Consider the following 20,406-nt stretch of genomic DNA (forward strand, 5'->3'; position numbering starts at 1 on the left):
AATTGCCAGCACCGCTGTGTGCAGCACCTTGGCTTTTTATTGGGAGTTTCACATCCCAAATGCTGACCTGGCCTGATCTGATGTTGCTTATGAGAACATGCAGCACAAGATGGGACGGCTTCAGGCTTTGCTCTTTTCAGAATCAGCTGACTCTCTGGGAAATTGGATTAAATGTGTATGTATCTCTTTGGATTTTGTGGCTTCTTATGGAGGGTCTCTGGGGTTGAGAGCCAAGGTTGTCTGTTGGACTGTCCTGATGTTGAGGGGATTCTCCTGGTTTTGAGGTGGCCGTCCCATGACCTTGAAGTTGGGCTTAGAAACCTTTTAAAGTGCCCTGAAATGTATTGTGGGCTGGTGCAATGCATTGAGACACTTTATCACGACATGATGTGGCAACCCCAGGGATCATGCATGAGTCCATGCTAGTACAGTGCTTTGAAGGTGAAAGGTGCTATGGAAATGCCAATAGGCTCCTCTGCCAACCATACACGGATGACATCCATCCCTGTAGCATGTGCATCAGCTGCAGACAGTGATGTTTCTCAGACATCACAGTGCCTGAGTGAGGGAAGTTTGTGGGTGAGAAGTGGAGCTGGCTCAGGCTCAGTGCAGGGAAAACAGAAATGATACTGGTAGGAAGGGAGAAGTTCTTTGAGGAAATAGAAGCAGCTATGACATCTGATGTGGAGGTAGGTATTTACTCTCTGACTGACCTGATTGCCAAGGTGGTGCACAATAATATCCTATTATTATTTATTTGTATTTACAGTAGCACTCAGAATCCCCAGTCAAGAACAGGGCCCCATTGTGGTACAAACACTGATAGCTAAGGTACTCATAGATTACTAGTACCCTCCCCTTCCCTCCCTGGTCTGTTTATTAAGCTCTTTGGAGCTGGGACTCTGTTTTGCTATTTTTGGAAAGAGCTTAGCACAATGCGGCTCCCATTCCGGTGGCTACAGTAATAATAAATAATAATAAAATAATAATAATAATAAAGAATCCTTGACGCTCAAATAGCAGGTGTAGCCAGAAATGCCTGTTTCCACCTTCGGTTAGCTAAAAGGCTGCATTTCTTCCTCCCAGTCTCAGACCTAGCCACTCTGATCCATGTCTTTGTCACCATCCAGGCTGGGCAGAAGCAACCGTGGTCGGCCTTGCAGGACCACACTAGATTGAGGAAAGCACATCACACCAGCGCTCCGAACTCTGTATTGGCTCCCTTGCCAGTTCCCGGTATTGGCCTCTAGGACGTGGTATTATTCTTCAAAGCCCTAAAAAAGTTATGGGGAGCCTGTCTCTTGCTGCTCCCGTGTGACAGCTGTGGTCAGCAGAGGTGCTGCAGTTGAAGGAGTCCAGAATGAAGGCCTTGGAGTTGGACTGTGGCATTCCCAACCACCAAAGATCAGTGTGAGCCACCATTAGAACACGCCCTCTGGGCAAGACACCTGTCGCTGACAAGGGCTGTAGAATAGCTGATCTCCCACGTGGAGACAAAAGGAAAACACCACACTTCAAGAAGCAGCCATCACCCACGAAGAATACAGTCCTTTCAGATGGACCCAATGTGGTTTAAAACGTGTGTATAAGGTGCCTACATACCACAGCGACAGGCATGTTCAGACGCTCCGAGATGGATTTGGATGTACCTGGGGAAATATTAAACGGGTCCAGAGTCAATGTGGGGTCGTGTAAGCCCGGTGCAAACGTGACTTAGCATCATGTCATCATGCCCCGCACAAGCATCAGGCCACTGAGCAAGTTTTTCGCAGCCTGCAGGACAAAACATGACCACTCCATCCACCACCAGTTAGGAGTCTCAAACCTGTTGCCCTCCCCTATTTGCTAACTCAGTTATCTCCCGCCTCTCCCTCCCACCCAGTCCCAGTCCCGGTCCCGGTCCCGGTCCCAGTCCCATGTGTAAGTCCCCTTCCCCCCCAACACTACCCCGAATCAATGCGCCGGGATGCCCAGCAGGCGGCGCACCGTCCTTGCCCACGCCTCGCCGAGGAGCGGGGCGAGCCCCGGCGGCGCAGGCGCGGTGCTCGAGGCGGACGGATCCGGGACCGGGCTCCGTTTCCTTTCACCAGGCCCTGCGAGCTCCCGTCCAACTGAGTCCGAGAGGGAGCGGGGTGGGGGAGAGAGCGAGCCCCGCACCGACCGCTCCGCCTCCCTCCCCCGGGATCGCGCAGGGCCTCCCCGCTCCCTCCAGGCCGGTAGTGGGCTGAACCGCCTCCTTCCCGTGCCCCTCTGCGCTGCTCCCGGCGCTCTCCGAATCCCCAGAGCTGCGGCGTTCCGGGATCGAACGCTCGACGCGTTCCAAGGAAGCCGGCAGCGTTCGAAATTGGAATCCTCCTGTCGGCCGCTGCTACATTGTTTCCTTTTCCCCACCCCCTCTCCCCGATCCCTCTTTCCCCCGGCCCCACTGCGATCCGAACACCCACCCTGACCCCACCCCTTTGTACCTCTCCCGCTTCCCCTCACCTCCGTCCCCGGCCCAGCAGCGCCCGGGGAGCCCCCCCGCCGCATGGAATATCCGGCAGCTGGCTGAGCCCCACGCTGAGAAGCCGGCTTCCCGACGGGGAAGCGGAGCCGGAGGCAGCTCGGAGCCTGCAGAGAGGTGAGTACCCGAGACCCCCACCACTCTCACACTTTGGGGAGGGATGGGAGTGGTTACTACAGGGACCGAGGCTGCACCCTCCCCCTCTCTGTTCCACAGCCCCCCAGGCTGCACCTAGGTGGATGTACCCCAGGATCATAGTTTCCCCCAGCTTCCATTCCTCTGGTGGGTCTGAATAATCCTGGGAACTCTTGTCACTCAGGGTGCACCCCATGCTCAGATGTGATTGTAGTCCTGTCGTCTGACTCCAGCCCAGCCATATAGTGAGCCATCAGGGACTTTGCAGGAGGCCTGTAACCCCTGTGCAGGCACAGATGGACGATTTCCTTGCCATGCCTCCTGGAGTGATCTGCCTGGGGCAGTATCCACTGTGGCACCTAGACCCAGTTTGTCACTGGTTGCGGAATGGGGAGGTAGGGAGAGAAATGACTTTTCAGATTGAATGTGGATCTTTGGAGGGCTTCAGTCACTCTCCCATTTGGACTAGGCCTGTGATCTCTTCCCCTCCTTCCCAAAATAAAATCTCCTTTCTTCCCATAATCAGACCAAGGTGTGTTTGCATAGGTGATTTCTGCATGAATAAGATGTATCCATTTGTTACCCCAGTACATTGGGTTTGGAAATCTGTTGTGGCTGGCAGCTTGTGGCTGAAGTGGATTTGAATGGTTGGATTATCAGTTTACTCCTCCCTCCCAAACAAATGGAGGGTCAAACTGCAAGTTTCCTCTGCAGCCCTAGGAGGCTTCTAACTGCACGGGTGGGAAGGGAGAGATTCGCTGGATAAAACCTTGACCCTTCCACGGCGGCCCATCCCTGTCTGTAGCTGCTCAGGGCTTCTCATAGCCATTCTGGCAGTGCCCGAGATGACAGCAGCTGAGACAATGGGGACTCTCTCCTCCCCACACTGACCGTTTCTTCCTTCCTATGGTGAGCCTGGGAGCCCAGAGAATGGGGTTGCATATGCAGAGCTCATTCTAACCCAAGATTCATGTGCTCAGGGCTGTGGTTGGGGATCCGGGGCCCCTAGGCTGGTTTGATTCCATTCACTGAGGTTTCTCTAAGCCCAAGGATCAAGGGCCCTAGAACTCCTGGCTCTGTTGAAATACATGTTGACTCAGTATGAATGGTAGGCTGCTGCTGTCACCTAATGTCCGTTTCCTTGTAGACAGCACTGCTACAGTGCTCGCCAGTCTTAGCCTTTCAGAGCCACATGGTGGAAACCAACAAAGGTATTGAATGCGGAGAGTTTGGGGTTTTTCTCGCCCCCCCCCCCCTGCCCCCAGAACAATAAGCGAGTCATATTGTTGCAAACTGAGCGGTCTGTCTGTAGGACAAGCAGCGGGTCTGTGTTATTGCTCTCTCCCATCGCAGAGCAATCCCCTAACAGCCATTATTGTATGTCACCCTGATGGGCGAGCACAGCAGTGCTGCCTTTGTTGATGCTCTGAGCGTAGGTTTCATGGGACTCGAGGTATGATGAGATTTCTTCAAATATCTAGTGTTATTTAACTTGCATTGGTGGTGAGTGGAAGGCAGACTTGATTGAGGTATTTAAGGTTATGAAGGGGCCGGTGAAAACTTTAATATCACATTACAAAATGGGTACAAGGGGCGCTGAGAGCGATGGCCGAGTGAATTGAGAATACATAAAAGGAACTGTTTCCTCGCACAGTGAAGTCGGCCAATGGAATTCGAGGCTGTCAGCGGGAGATCAAAAAGCCAAATGACGTGGTTGGGATTCAAACCAGTCTGGATAGTTGTCTGGCCATTTATCATTGGGAGTTCTGCCTGGTAATAGAACAGGAATCAAATCTCATGCTCCAGGGCATAAACTGGTTACTTCAGGGGTCAGGAAGGAATTTTTCCTTGCTCCACACATGTACACAGTTGCACTTGTAGCTGTGTTCCTCAAGAGGGGCTCCCCAGAAGCATGTTGTATGCTGCAGGCAGGATACCAGACTCAGTGGAACCGGTGTTTAGATTCAGCATGTTCCTCTTGTCACATTTTTCCATCATTAACTCTGTTTGTGGAAGGCTTATCTCTTGGCTCATTCAAATTATATTGGGATGGAGCTTTGGTATATGGATTTTTGACCCCAGTGCAGGGTTACTTGTTTTGATTCAATAGTCTCTTTGTTGTCTCTTAGGCATCTTGCGATGGTCCCAGTCCTGCAGTTGGATCCACGTGAGTGGATCCTTCCACCTGTGCAGACCCCACTCAGGACAGGAATCAGGGACCCTACAGAAGTCAGCAGGACCCCACTCAGGTGCATGTGTGTGTCCATGCAGCTCCGATTGCAGGATCACAACCACAGGCCTCCTGTGGTTGTATAGTACATCTGTGGCCCACCTGTTCAGAGCCTTTGAGTGCTATAGAACCTTTCTGCAAGTGTTCATAGCTCTCAAGTGTGTAACGGGATAGGATGCTGAAGGAACTAATTGAATATAATTAAGATCGGTTTTGCCATTGGCTGTTCTTTTCCCTGAATTTAAAAAAGAAGACGCTTGATCTGTAAAATTGTTGAGCAGCTGAAAGAGAGAGAAAGGACTAGATGGCGTGAGTCCAATTCCGAGGGGCAGGTGCAAAATCGCTCGCTGCTGCCCCCATTGTTGGGTTAAACACCGAGCAGCTGTACTTGAACGGCGGCGGGAGGGTGTTGCTTCTCTTTCCTGGATGTTGATTGGCCAGTCTTGGGATAGAAAGGACAAAGGACACTGTCCCATGGGATTGTGGGATAATGTTGGCGGGTTCTCAGGGCCTGAGTCTGGGGTGCGGGGGCTGGGCTTGAGCTGCGTTCACACTGCAAAACGATGGAGTATGAACCCAAGCTGCCCCAGGATTCAAGCTCAAACCCTCCACCCCTTCAAGGTCCTGGGACCCAGGCCTGAATCAGACAGAAATGCCTGTAGACAGAAGGGGGGTTTGAGCTTGAGCCTGAATGTGAGCAGGGGCTTATATTGCAGAGTAGATGGACCCTAAACAGTGAAAGATCAAATGGGCCACAGAGCCGGATCACGCCCCTAAAGAAGCAGCGGGAAGGCATGTTGGTGGGGTTGCACAGGGGAAGCTTGCATTGCTGCCTATTCTGCAGATGAATAGAGGCCTTCGGTGGCTGCTAATTCAGTGTCTGACTTGGACAGAGCGGCACCCGCTTACCCCAGGGCTGAATTGGAGTCTGCGTATGAATCCTATTCATTTCATGGGGCGTGCTTCCCTGTGCAATCATTGCACAAGAATGCTTTGTGTATGGTCGGAGGCAGTGTCTATTCTGGCCTTTCCCTCAGAAGTTTCCCACTGGTTCAGCTCCCCCTACCTATAGCAGTGCTGGGAGCACTAGCAAAGACGTGGCTGCAACTGGCCACCATTGTCTAATTACAGGAGCATTTTGCCTGGAACTAGTCAGAGCAGGTGTAGGTGGGTAAAACTCCAGCGGATGCCTTGTCTATGCTAGCGCTTCTACAGTTACTGACTCTTGGGCAGTTCCGCTGAGGGTAGGAAGCTTCGCTGGAAAAATGTAGTTTAAACAGTGGGAGATGGTGGATGCTTTTCTAACCTGTGTCAACTGTCAGGCATACTGTGCTCCCGCTTTGGGAGGTTGACTTGCTGGCCTAGCACACAGGAGTCCTGGTTACTGTTAAGCGTTAAGCTGGAAATAAAGGAAAATTAAACAAAAAACCTGTTTGGAACTTGATGGGTTACCTAACTGTATAAAACAGAGCCACTCCTGCTGCGATCTGCCTCTGTTGTATTGCGGATCGGGATAATGTTTGGCAGAGCTAGAGATCATGTATGTGCTGCAATTCCCAGGGTGAGTTAAAGGTGCAGTTTCAGTTCTGTGTCCTGGCTTTTGTAGCTTTGTGTTTGTTTGTTTTTTTTAAGTTCTAAACCTCATGGTTGGTCTGTGTCCTACCGTTTGTGCTTTCACTTAACTAAATAATGAATTTATGCTAAACCAATGACACTTCAGCTTTTAAACTGATTTAAGAGTGCGCACACTAAGGGTTAATCCATGTTGTTAAACTAGCATGCAAACTGTGTGTAAACCAGTCCTAAAGAACTGGGGACATGACGACCACCTACAAATATCCGAGGTGGAGGAATTGGAGTGGTACATGGAGGGTAGCTTAGGGCATTATGCCCTGGGTTTGTGTGGTTAAACTGGTGCTAAGCCCTAATGTAGAGACAGAGTGAAAAATGTGGCTATGCAGGTGCAATTTATTCCAGTGTGCTTCTAGATTAAGGTGTAGGGGCATCCACACTGGTCATGTTACTCTGGTGCAAACATCCGAACAGTACAAGGAGGACCTAAAACCAAATTTCAGATGTTTCAGGTCCTCCACCTGTCCCTGAGTGCAGATTTTTGTGGTTTTACAATAACATTTTTTAAAATGTTTCTTCTCACACTAGTTGGTTTGTGAAAGGCCCTCCCAAGCTGATTAAATAGGAGAGAAGCATTGAAACTGGCTATATACCCAAAGTGCTGTTAAGTGCACACAGCCAATCCATTGACGAGATCAAGGGAAAACATATTTTTCACTCTGATCTTTCAGTTATGGTAATTGTAGGCGGTTTCTGTAACAGAGGTAGATAAAATCTTTCAGAGCGGATGTGATTCCTTGGTTGGTTTTTATTTTTATTAAGAGTTAAGTCTCTCTTTAAGAAAGGGGAAATTTAGGTTGACTGTTAGGAAGAGTTTCTGATGCTGAAGTCTGTTGATTCCAGGGTGGACAAACTCAATGGATGGACAAACTCAGGGTGGACAAACTCAAACTTATGTAGGATGCATTATCTAGATGTGGGGGGAGAAGGGGCTAGCCATCACTTCCTACGGCAATTTAAATGTTCATTCAAAGAAAAAAGTTTTTCTCTTAGGAAGGATCTTCCAAATGTGAGACAATACGATGTTGTCTGTTTGTAGACTCAGGAAGACAGCTCTCCTGCATCTGCTGCTGCTCCTAGCTTTGCCCAGTGGCAGTCTGAAATGGACAAGACTCTGGTCAGTTTTACCCCTTGCTATTCAGGGCCTTGTGAGAGGTGATGAAAGCAAGAGTCCACAGTCAGGTCAATTTCACGTTGCTGATTCATGGGGAAAGCCTGTGTGCAGCAGCAGAGGCAGGTGCGGGAGCGATTTATGACGGGGGAGGACTCAGAATTGGGTACTGGAAGATGAGCAGAGGAGCGAACCACTCCCCTCGCAGCAGCCAAGGGATAGAGCAGCAGATAACCCTCCATTCAAAGTGCCAGGAGGCTGTAGCCTAAGGGGGAGAGAGAGCTCCTTAATTCCAGGAGCCCTGGGCAGGGGGAACATCAAATGTATCCGACTCCCATTAGCCAGAGGCTGATACAATAGATGGGTTCCTGTGTAATGGGTTAAGTAAATGGGAGAGAGCATAGCTCCGCCTTCTCTGTTCAAAGCATCCGCTGTTCTCTCCCCCTGGCTTGGGTAAGTGTCACTCCCTTCTCCTTGGCGCCCTCTCCTGTTTTATCCACTGCTGAACAGGGTCCATGGACCGCACCTGAGTAAGAATCCCAGCACTTTCCCTCTTCCGAGCAGTTGGGAGTGACTGATGGTGCTGGAGGACTGGATTTATCACCCTAGGACTTCTTGGCAGTGCTGCCCTTCATGTTCTTCACTGGCCTGTGGGTTGTTTGGCTAACAGATCTCTACTGACTGTTCCAAGGCATGTATCTGGCTGTGGAATAGTCTCCCAGTGGAGCTGGGAGGAAGCTCCTGTTAAATGGGACACTTAGAAGTAGACTCTCTTTTAAGGTAGCACAGATTGCTGGACAAAAGATTGTAGGGTATAACCTTGTTTCAGCCAAAGGGGGTAGATTGTAGATAATTCCCCAGGATTCATCTAGCTGTAATTTCAGTGATTGGACAGAGTTCTGCGAGAAGCAATGCCACCTTTCCCCATCCATCCTGACATGGAAGAAGCTGGCACTTTGTCCTCCGCTGGAATCAGGGGATCAGCTTGAATGGAGGTCTCTACAAACGGGGAGCCGTGAATTCAGTAAAGGCTGCGCCGTTTGTGGTTGGAGCAAATTCCCTTCTGTGTGCAGCGAAGTTGCTAATTGGGTTTGAAATCTGAATGTGCCGTTCTCCTTCCCCCCCCCCCCCCCTTCCCTCTCCATGCTCACTGCCCTTGCGGTGGGGCTTGGAATTGATAGCCTCCGACTGCCAAGCGCACAGGCTGATGTACTGAGGAGAACGCGATTGCTGTCTCCTCTGCTGCAGCCTTGGCTGCTGTTGCAGGATTTCCCCTTGCAGCAGGCACTGTGCTCCTCTTCACCTTTTGGGTCACCTCCCCCATCTGGCTGGAAGAACCGCATGAGATGAGATGAGAGGATAAGCGAGAAGGGGCCGGGCGGGCGGGGGTGTTTGTAAGCAAAGCCCCAGCCACCGTTTCACTGATTCTTTGCTCCTCTTCTGTTATGTAAGGAAAGATCCTTCTCTGCTTCTGCTCTGGTCTTGTGGGTCCCCTCCCCCACCCCGACACACACACACTCTCTCTCTCTCTCTCTCTCTCTCTCTCTCTTCCTCCTCTCCCTTTCTCACCTTTAAAATTCATAAATAATTGACACTTGCTGAGCTGCTGGCTGGGCCCCATGCTGCAGAGACTCAGCACTGAATGGAGACCAAACGTTCCTGGCCTTATAGCCTCAGCTCTATCCCTTCACCTGGCAACAGGGCGATGCGTTAAGGAGCCGCTGATGGCGTTTCACCGGGGCAGCCCACTTGCTCGGGAGGCCCCATAAATTCTACCAGCCACACCGTTCTCAAGGTGTAAGCCTGGCGAGGCTGCGATTGTAATGCCTACCTAGCCGACTGCCACCCGAGGGAGATCCCTTGGTGCTGGGGCAAGTAGCTCAGAACTGGGGAGGTGGGGAAGAGGCTGCGTATGCTGGAGAAAGGGCAGCACTAGGCTTGAGGGATGGGGTGGATTGAGGATCCACTCTTGGAATGTCCTGCCAGCTTGGCACTCCGGCTCAGTCTGTTGCACTCTGCCGCATGGCATGTGGAGAGAGGAGATCTCACAGGTGCCAAATTGTTCGGAGGTTTATAGCTTAGTGCCACTGCCTTGAGTTCCACATGGATGTCCGGTGGCAGGCAGTGCGGCTCCCGGAGCGCTGCGGTAACGTGGTCCTGACATGCAGCGTCTCTCGAGAGGGCTGCAGTGGCATCGTGCGCTTGCCACAGAGTTAGGGCGGCCTCAGCATGCAGGCCCATGTAGCGTACCTAGCGGCAATCGAATCTTGAGGTGGCATAGACGTAGGTCATGGTGGCAAGGTCCCTGCATTGGAGAGAAGAGGTTGCATCTTGATGCAAGTGGGAAATGTGCTCTTGGCCGCAGCTGCTACCTGGGCACCTAGGAATAGCCAAGGATCTAGAAACACCTGTGTTGCAACTGACTGTCTCGGGCTATGATCTAAATTCAGTTAACTCTTCCCTCTGCTTCTCCCAACCCCCCAATGTGATCTCCAAGTTGTCCAGATGTGTGTATGGCGGGGCTGATTTGGGGCCATGCCCCAACCTTGGCATGCTGCTACAGTGGCATATAAGGGCATGCCAGGGCAGAATTCCCTTAGCATTGGAGCAGCGTAGACCTGATGTAAGCAGCTTTCTGCTGCCCCAGCATAAGGGGTGTCCCACTGCACTAAGTGCTCTGGGGACTCTGGGCTGAAATGCAATCCATAGGCAACTATGGGGAGGCTGGGGCTAGCTGCGCCCGCACAGCAGCCCAGAATCGAGATGGCAGAAAGGTGGCTTAAAGCCACCTTTACCGCTCCAAAGGAGGCTTGTGTTGTCTGCATGAATGTCACATAATTATAAATAGTGACTGTGCAGTGAGAACTCTGAAAAGTCTGGAAATGTAAACAAAGCTGCTGCTAATGTTTGAGATAAAATTGAAGGTGGAGATGTGCAGATCCCAGTCGTGGGTGTGCTATAAGAACCTTGATAAGGTGTAGGGGAGGGCAAAGGATGGCCTGGGACGTGCACAATAAATTCCTGATGCAGCTGGTGTGACTGGTCTATGGAGCGTCCTGGTGTCAGCGGTGTGCTGGTCTTACACCATGGGCCTCGTCCTCCTCTGTTACACCCGTGCAATTGACTGACCTCAGTGGTGCCATTTCTGCTTCATACCGGTGTAAGTGGGAAGAGAATCAGGACCCAAGACGTTACAGAGCACTGTCTGCTGAGTTTAGGCTTTAGAACGGTTTGGTTTAAAGTGGGGGAGAGGAGAGTAGTAAAATCTACCCTGGCAGGAAGTCTTCATGCCTCTCCAAATATTAATAAAAATAATAGAAATAACCATATTTCCTGTGTTATTGAAGGCTCTTGAGACTATTAAAACGGCAAACACTTTTAGAACTCGGTGAGTGTTGCACTCTGTGCAGTTTGTTTGCATTTCCCAACAGTTGGACAACACATAATAATGCCTTGCTCTGATACAGCACTTTTAATCAGCCACTTTCAAAGCACTTTGCAAAGGAGGTCAGTATCATTATTTTACAGGTGGGGAAACTGAGGAATGGAAAGGGACAGTGGGCAACCTTGAGAAAGCCAATCAGTGCCATCAGTTTCACCCTTGTTTATAGTCAGGTTCTCAGCTCGGCACTGTTTGCGGTGCAAACTCTGCAGAGGACAAAGATCAAAGCTTTGGGCCAGATTTGAGTAGATGGTGTTGAGCCAATGCGTGAGAACCCGGCAGTGAAATAGGCACGGCCCTACTCTGTCTCCAAGCCACCGCAAGCAGTAAACCAATAACGCCAAAGGTGAAAAGTTAAAGCTGAAATATTCCCAGAGTGGATAAAAATCAATGATTTAAAAAAATTGATTTTTTTTATTTAAATTGGATTTTTTTGATAAAATGCTTTTTGAGGAAAAAACCTATCTAAAGATAGATACATTATCGCTCAAAGATATCTCATTATGGAATAGGGATTATAAATTCTAATTCTGTAGTGTGAGACCATATATTCATGTAACGTTTAAGAAAAGTTTTGTAAATTAGTTCCAATAGTTCATGGATTAGGGACCCAATCTTATGGGGTTCCAGGGGCTTCTGTATAGATTATTTAGGTTACTCTTTCTATCTACCCAATGGGACGCAGTGCTCAGCCTAGAAGATACCATCAGAGATGCTTAGTTTTGCAGTTCTCAAACTGTGGATTTGTGTCTCCAGAGATAACACGCTGGTTAACAGCAAAAATGTTGTTAAATAAATAAATAAATACATAATATAGAGAGGTGAGAAATAACAGACCTCAACCCTATTGTCCCTCTGAAAATTCGTGTACACAGAGTCAATCCCTTACCTCTCTCTAAAAGTGCAAAGTTTCAAAAAGTTCAATGGCTAGAAGATTGTTGGGGGTGGAATAGATCTGAACAAGGAGAAGAAGTCTGGAGATGAGTGTGAGAAGGGAGTGACAGGCCGTAGAAACAAAAGTGAAACTGTTTGAGCAGCATATTTCAGAAGTCTTGAGGTCTTTCTGAGTGTAGCCTTCATTCATTTGAGATCTACCATACCATTTTCTCACTAAAAGGGAAAATCTATAATGGCAGCAGGCCATAAAAGAGACCCAGTTTGGGAATAAGACCCATTCACAAAATATATGTTTGCTGATGATGTTTTAAAGAAAGTCACACCAGTGAACTGGTGGAAGTCACTTAAGCACTTGGATTCAGAGACTGTTGAAATGACAATCTCACTTTTAACAGCAGTAGCTTCTTCTGCCGGTGTAGAAAGAATATTTTCTTCCTTTGGACTAATTCATTCCAAATTGAGAAATCGTTTGGGACCTGAAAAAGCAGGAAAGCTTGTTTTTCTTTTCCAGATTATGAACAAACAGGAAAACGAAGGTGAAGACGACAGAGTTAGCTGCAGAAGCCAATATTTTAAGTTTCTCATGTTGACCTGGCTGACGTAGTCAATTTAATTTTTGTTTTTAAAAAAATATTTTTTTACCTATTTTAGTTAAAAACAATTTTAACAAAAACAAACCTGATTTTAAAAAACTTAACTTAAATGTTTAACTAAATTCAAAAATTCATATGCTTGTTTTGTTAAAATATTCTATGTTTGCTGTTGAAGAAAAAAATCCAGAATACAGAACATTGTTGTTTTAGTTAAATAAAACAATTTAAATGTCTGTCTGGTAATGTTCTCCTCCTAATACAGCATGGCAAAAAAATCCTCCAAATATTAATGATTAATCTGTTGAATTGGAGATAGTTTACCTCCCAATGACTTCATAAATATCTTCTTCAATTACCTTTGGTAAATGAAATAACCAAACAATCATTCCTTTTCTGATATAGCTGTAAAACTAATCTGAAAAGTTTTCAAAATAAATCACTTTAAAAATGTATAGTGTGTACCTTCTAAAAATGAAACCTACATCAATCTCTGAGTTGTGAAGAATATGTATAAAGGTTAAAACAACTGACAAGAATGCACTTTTATGTAGAAATCCATGATTAAATCGAGTCTTCCTGACTACTGTTTTAAATCAAATCCTCCCTGAATATTCCATTTTAATAATCTTGGGTTGTGGTGCAGAATTAAAAGGGAGGGTTAGTTTTTTAAATGGTTTATTATATTCATACTACAGTAGTGGTTGGGCCTCTGTTGTGCCAGTTGCTGTACAGATGCACAGTGAAAAACAGTCCCTTTCCCAGTGATCGTGCAACCTATGTAGACAAAACAAAGGACGGGTGAGGAAACAGACACAGAGAAGGGAAGTGACTTGCCCAGTGTCCAAACAGCAAATCAGTTGCAGAGCCAGGCGTCCTGAGTTCCAGTCCAGTGCTCTGTCCATTAGCTCATGCAGCCTGCTGCCTTTTTTTCATTTTGACAGTGTCTGTTGGTTTTGTTCTTTGGATTGTTGTTTTTTTTCCCCCTTCTCCTTTGGTCTGACAGATCCCCTTTCCTAATGGGGGCATAGAGCCTCCAAAATAATTGCTGGTGGTTGTATTTTTGAAGGGCGTTTTCCCTCCAGCTACCAGTTCTATCACCAGTAGCTGTTTTTGCTCATCCTCTCTTCCCCCATCCTCAACTTCCCTGTGTCTCTCTCCCTCTCTCCTTTATGTCCAAATGACTGTACTGTGCGATTGGGTCTGTACTCTTCTGCCTTCCTGCTCTTCTAGGGGAGCTGCTGGGGTGGGGGGAGAAGGGGAGTGAGGGTGTGAAACTGACAAGGGTTCCTTGAGTCCTGTCTGTTTCAAATTACTGCCAGGAAAAATGCCCCAGTCTGCTACCTGGTGATCCTATTGGGTTCTCCCACATAGGTGAGCGGGCCCTAAAGAGGGGAAGGTGCTGGGGTGCAGTGCTGAGGGATTTAGCTCCCAAAGCAAGTTGGGTTGAATTTGGGTGCCCCTGGGGGATGTTTCAAGTCTGAAAGAGCAGCTAGTTCTGTTCAGTTCAACCGTGTTGATGGGAGTCCCACATTTTCTTCTGCTCTCAGAGGGCCTTATCCAAAGCTCATTGAAATCACTGGGGGGCTTTCTGTTAACTGGGCCTTGGATTGGGCCCATCATGCAGTACAGAGAATACCGTTTGGCAGTCCTGCCAGCATCGATTACCAGCTGGCAGTTCCAATCCGCTAGAGAGGCTGTGGGGATACTTGGTTAGTTGAAGTCCAGTTCCTATTGGCTCCACGACTGCTTAGGCTCCATCTGGTGAGAGCAGACAGCAAAGGGGCTAGGGACAATCACAGGTGCTAACCACTGTCCTTCAGCCTCTAAATAAAATCCCCTTTGTCATGGAGATGGATCATCTCTCCATGTTAAGGATGGCGCTAGCTTCCCACTCTAAACCTGATTGCCACCCATGTGCAAGAGATGTGTCTTGTCTCTCTATCAAAGCCAGCTATGGTGTCCAGGTCACAACTGGCCTCCTGCCTAGCTGTCTCATACAGGCCAAGAACTTGAATGGGCTATGGAGACTGAGCTCCCCTCTACAGGTCAGGACTGTGAGGGATACAGGCAGGGAATGGTTTCGGGGGGATGCTTGCTCTGTCAATCTCCGTGCTGCACCTGTTCTTGGGACTTGCTCTCCAGGGCTATCAACCTTTCGCTAGCAGGGAATCCACTTCCAATGAGTTTTAAGGAACCTTTTTAGGCTGCTGAGCTGCCTGGCAGATAATTCATTTGCTTTGCTATAGAGTGAATTGCTCCCCAATGCCAGGATGCAACAGATTTATGACAGGACTGTTCCCTCTGGGATCGAAATACTTGTTATGTTCTCCCAGGGTGGGTGAGAGAAGGCAACTGGCGCTGAGCCTTGGCACAGCAAGATAAAAGGTCGATAACTTCCTCTTCATGCCCTGGCTATATTTTTGCTTCCTTCTGCAGCAGTCCATTGTAGGTTGAGTTCCCCTCCTCTGAATCCAGCAGAGCTGTGTTTCAGTGGAGAGGAGTTTCCAACATGAGCACAGACGGAATCCACGGCTCTGGACTCTCCCACTGAGGCAGGCCCAAGAATAATAGGGGCCAGATATGTGGGGGAAATTTTATCCCAAGCTGATACAACCGCACTAGACAGGAGCGGTTGAGCCAGTCATGGCTTTTTTACTGCAATTTCTACGTTTGGGGAAGTGGCTCTCACAGCTTCAGTGCGGAATGGGTTACGTCTAATTTTACTGGGGGGTTTTACCGGCAGGACCTCATGGGGATTCGGTGCGGAGAGTGAGTGACATGGTGCTTGCAAATGGCACTGCTGCATTAGCAGCAGGGGAATTCAGAACCGTGGTTGCAGGTCTGTCTGGGACATATACCTTGTAGAGCAGTGGTGGAACTGAACTGGATTCTCTTTCCCTCTCTGATCCTTTATCCTGTGAATTCTGTCTGTGCTCCAGTGTCTTGGGGAGGCTTCAGCTTTCTTAGAGGGTGCTGATGGTTGGCTGATCTTTCAATTTAACCCCTCCCAGAGCTGCGACCTTTTCTGATCTTAGGGTTAAATTGCTGGTTCCCTCTTTTGCCCTCCTGAAATTCTGAGCCGCAGGGTTGAAAATGAAATTGCTAAGTAATGATAAGAGCCAAACTGCATCCTGAAAATAAATGCAGGGAGGAAAGAAGAACAGTTATAAAAATTGGAAGAGAAAAGAAATGAGAACCGCTGGAGACGCAGCGGAAGGTGCATCTGCCTGCAGCCAAGTTGTGATCACATCAGTGCTTTTAAGCTAAATGGGATCATTTATGGGGGCTGCTTGCAGGGGAGACATTGGTGGAAAACAGAGCTGCTGCAGGCAGTCAGTCGGGTGGCTCTCTTTTCTTTGTCCGTATAGAAGCAGTTCCCTAGCATTTTTGTCAGGGGGTGATGTGCAGCTAGAGGCACCATCTTGGAGATGAGCCAGAAAAGCCGCTTTCTGCCCATCAAGGCTGTCTCCACTGCAGAAAAACCTCCCAAAATCCCCAGTGCAGCAAGTCTTGCTCAGAGCCTAGGTCTCCAGGCTTGGGTCCCTGCCCCAGGGCTAAAAATAGCAGAGTAGATGTTCCCGCTTGGGCTCTGAATCCCAGGAAGTGGGGGCCGGGTCTCAGAGGTCGAGCTCCTGTTTGAGCCAAAACATCTACATTGCTGCAATGAGTCCCTGAGCCTGAGTCTGTAGACCTGGATTCTGAATCTCACTGCCCTGGGGTTAGAACAGAAGAATGGCCATACTGGGTCAGACCGAAGGTCCATCTAGCCCAGTAGCCTGTCTTCCGACAGTGGCCAATGCCAGGTGCTTCAAAGGGAATGAACACAACAGGCAATCATCTAATGATCCATCCCCTGTCATCTCACACCCAGCTTCTGGCCAGCAGAGGCTAGGGACACTCAGAGCATGGGGGTTTATTTGTTTTTGCAATGTAGACATACCCTCAGAATTCCTATGGCACTTCTGTAAGAAAATGGGTAATTAAACTCTGCCTGCTAAAATTTCCCATTTTGTTGGACACTGTATTCCCCCCTTCTCTTGAACTGTTCACTCGGTGCTAGTGTGTCCTTATAAACAGCATCCATAATTCCTTCTGAGGTGGCTGCATTTCACTATGGATGAGGTGATCCCAAGTGTAAAGCACTTTGGGAGCCAGCACTGTGAGGGGCACATGTGAGGAGAGTTATGATGTGTTAAAATAGCTTGATTTGAGCAAATAATTCATAATGAGGAGCTTATTCAGTTTTGCCACCTATTCCGTTCACAGAATATCAATGAGCAGGTCATGATTTTTCTCACCGGTATTAGAAAAGATTCCAAATGTGTAATGAATTTCGTTGATTCTCTGGCTTGCTAATCGAGCTGTATAGTTCTTGATCAGTCTCTGGCCGCGTAATTCTTATAATCAGGCTTCTGATGTAAATGCTGGACAGAATGTGATTTTTACAGTTGCCTCCGAGCAGGTGAGCTTAAAATTCACTTTCTTCAAGGATTTGTGCTTGTAAAACTCAGTCCCAGCCATGATAATGGAAAGCAAATGCAAAGGGGAATGCAAGCACAACTGATGTAAATTAGTAGTTTAAAATAAAAAAAAGCTGCTGAACCCTTTTTGTAACACCTCTACAAACACCTCAGCCTTTAGGGGGGAGCAAGCTAGCGACACTCATAGCCCAAGCAAAGGAGTAACTTGTGGTATGAATAAGAAGCCAGGTTTAGAGTTCTTGCGGCAACGGTGAAAGAGACTTGATCATGCACCAGTATATTAGCTGGTATTTACCTTGCTCTAAAAGTGACAGTCCCCACTGTGCGGTAAGGTGGTGCTGCTGTTGATCAGGGTGGGTACAAATAATTGATAATATTTAAATTTTTTTTAAAGTGATTTCTTGAAAAAAATGTGATTTGATTTTTTTTTAATCAGATTTTTTGAAATGTATATCTTGCTAAGTCTTTGCTTTCTTCCCATTTTATAGTCTTAAATGGCTGCAGGGGATGTTTTGTATTTGATTCTTTAATTAGTTTCCTAACCACGAGTGGGGATTTTTGATTTTACATAGGTTTTTCTTTCTACTGTGAAGTTTCACACTTTACATGCTCAACTGTGCTGAAAAAGACAAGCCCAGAGCCTCATTAGCCACCTTAGTGTGAGAACTACATAAATGCAAGCACAAAATGGAGAAGCAAATAGCCCGTGCTATATTTGTAACCAAGATCATCTTCTGAGACACTGAATTTCCCCAAGCCGCGAAAGGTGAAATGCTCTGATTGCACTGTGCTCCTCCAGTAGGGTTTGCGGTCTGAAGTCAATGGGCCTCTTGTTCCTACATGCTACATAAGGTGGCATTTTCATAAGCACATAGGTAATCTAAATATGAGCATAACATCCTAACTTCAGGCTCTTGGTTTTGAAATTTCAGCCTGTGTGTATAAAAAAGTTCCCAGGAACTGTGCCAACGGAAAGTCTAAATAGCTCAATTTTGTTCTGAAAATGACAAAGATTTTATGTTGCTGTGAGAGGCTGTTAATACAAATACAGTTTTAGCCCCTAATGCTTCCAGTGTTTATACACATGCTTTATTTTAAGCACCCACATATTCCCTTTGAAATCAGTGGGATGATTCACATGACTAAAGGCTGAAGTGTTCACAGGATCAGGGCCTTTACTGTCAAGATTTTGTTGGGAAGACCCAGGTTCTACTCCCTGCTACCCCACAAACTGAGTGACTCAGATTCATAGAGATTAAGGCCAGAGGGACCATTAGATCTACTCTGACCTCTATATAACACACAGGCCAGAGAATTCACCCCGATACCCCTGAACTGAGCCCAGTAACTTGTGTTTGGCTAAACTGTCTCTTCCAGTAAAGCATCCAGTCTGGATTTGGAGACCTCTAGAGCTGGAGAATTCACCTTCCCTGAGTAGTCTGTTGCAGTGGTTAATCATCCTCCCTTGTTAAGAAATTGGGCCTGAATCCCTTAGGATATGTCTACACTGCAAGTGAAGGTATGCTTGTAGCACAAGTGAGCATGCTCAGAGCACAAACCCACTGGGGACAAGGGGTATGTGCTATGATTTGTAGCCCAGGCTGCCACATTGTCACTGCTGTTGTCACCGGTGCTAGCTAGATGAAAGCTAGCACAGATGTGCCTACCTGTGCTGCAGTCCACACCTTCACTTGCAATATAGACATACCCTCAATTTGCCTGTGCCTCAGTTTTCCACATCTGTATAATGGGGGGCAATAGCACTGGCCTACTGACCAGGGGTGTGTGAGGATAAATACATTAGGTTGAGAGGTGTTCACTTACTATGGTAGTGGGGGTCATGTCAGTAACATAATTATATTGCTTTTCATGGGCGGCGGGTATCATAGGCTGGCGGAGGCGATGTCTCCCCAAACAGCCAGGTGTGGTCCCGCCCACACTCCACCCCCAGGTTCCCCTCCCCCCTGCTTGGCCGTTCCAGTGAGTCCAGTCTCCCTGGGGGTGGCCCTGGTTCAAACCGCACTGTCTGCCCTCCTGGCGCTCAGGGGCTGGGGGTGCTCCAGGGCTGGGGCACTAGCCTGGGGCGGGAGCTAGTGGCTGCGGTTGGGAGAGCTCTGGGCTCCGGGGCGGGGGGGGGGGTGCAGAAGGGGGCAGGACTTCGGACGGAAGGGAAGGGGCTGATGGCTAGGCTCCCCCAGCCGGCGGTCCACATGCCACCTAAGCTGCTTTTGTAAAATTCAGTTAAGATACCCTAACAGTAGTGGTGGTAAAAAAAATATAAAAATAAAGCATTTATCAGTGAGTTCATTATAAATTTGCAGTAAAATAATTGCGGTGACACAGATTTTCAAACTGGTTTTACAAGGCCTTGACCTGACTCAGATCAATGATTTAAAAATAAATAAATCAAGTGAGTTAAATTTTTTCCACCCTGTTGTTTATCTGCAGTAGGGTAATGCCTGAAAGCTCCAGCTGAGGTCAGGGCCTCATTGTACAAGGTGCTGTCCAGACCTGCAGCACGTCCTTTCCCCAGTGAGCTTACGGTCTGAATAGACAAGACAGACAAAGGGTGGGAGAAAGGGAGTGGTGCAGAGAGAAAGTAAGGGTATGTCTACACTACAAAATTAGGTCGAATTTATAGAAGTCAGTTTTTTAGAAATCGTTTTTATTTAGTCGATTGTGTGTGTCCCCACACAAAATGCTCTAAGTGCATTAAGTGCATTAACTCGGCGGAGTGCTTTCACAGTACCGAGACTAGCATCGACTTCCGGAGCGTTGCACTGTGGGTAGCTCTCCCACAGTTCCCGCAGTCTCCGCTGCCCATTGGAATTCTGAGTTGAGATCCCAATGCCTAATGGGGCAAAAACGTTGTCATGGGTGGTTCTGAGTACATGCTGGGAAATGTGCAGGTCATAGTGGATGGCTTTGCTGCAATGGGATTCCCTAACTGTGGTGGGGCCATAGACGGAACCCATATCCCTATCTTGGCACTGGAGCACCAACCCGGCGAGTACATAAACTGCAAGGGGTACTTTTCAATAGTGCTGCAAGCACTGGTGGATCACAAGGGACATTTCACCATCATCAACGTGGGATGGCTGGGAAAGGTACACGATGCTCGCATCTTCAGGAACTCTGGTCTGTTTCAAAAGCTGCAGGAAGGGACTTTATTCCCAGACCAGAAAATAACTGTTGGGGATGTTGAAATGCTTATAGTTATCCTTGTGGACCCAGCCTACCCCTTAATGCCATGGCTCATGAAGCCATACACAGGCAGCCTGGACAGTAGTCAGGAGCTGTTCAACTACAGGCTGAGCAAGTGCAGAATGGTGGTAGAATGTGCATTTGGATGTTTAAAAGCGCGCTGACGCAGTTTACTGAC

At 48.0% G+C, this 20,406-nt stretch overlaps 1 protein-coding gene across 2 annotated transcripts in view; it reads left to right on the forward strand.

Annotated features, from left to right (window-relative positions):
- Positions 1-2,117: 2,117 nt before the first annotated feature.
- The window catches only part of CSK (C-terminal Src kinase), a 68,291-nt gene continuing 50,002 nt past the window's right edge, over positions 2,118-20,406 (forward strand). For both annotated transcript variants that reach the window (XM_077828425.1, XM_077828424.1), the window contains exon 1: positions 2,118-2,620. The gene's annotated coding sequence lies outside the window, so the exon portion shown is untranslated. The remainder of the gene's footprint in view (positions 2,621-20,406) is intronic.

Source organism: Eretmochelys imbricata, chromosome 10 (genome assembly GCF_965152235.1).
Source record: "Eretmochelys imbricata isolate rEreImb1 chromosome 10, rEreImb1.hap1, whole genome shotgun sequence".
NCBI lineage: Eukaryota > Metazoa > Chordata > Testudines > Cheloniidae > Eretmochelys > Eretmochelys imbricata.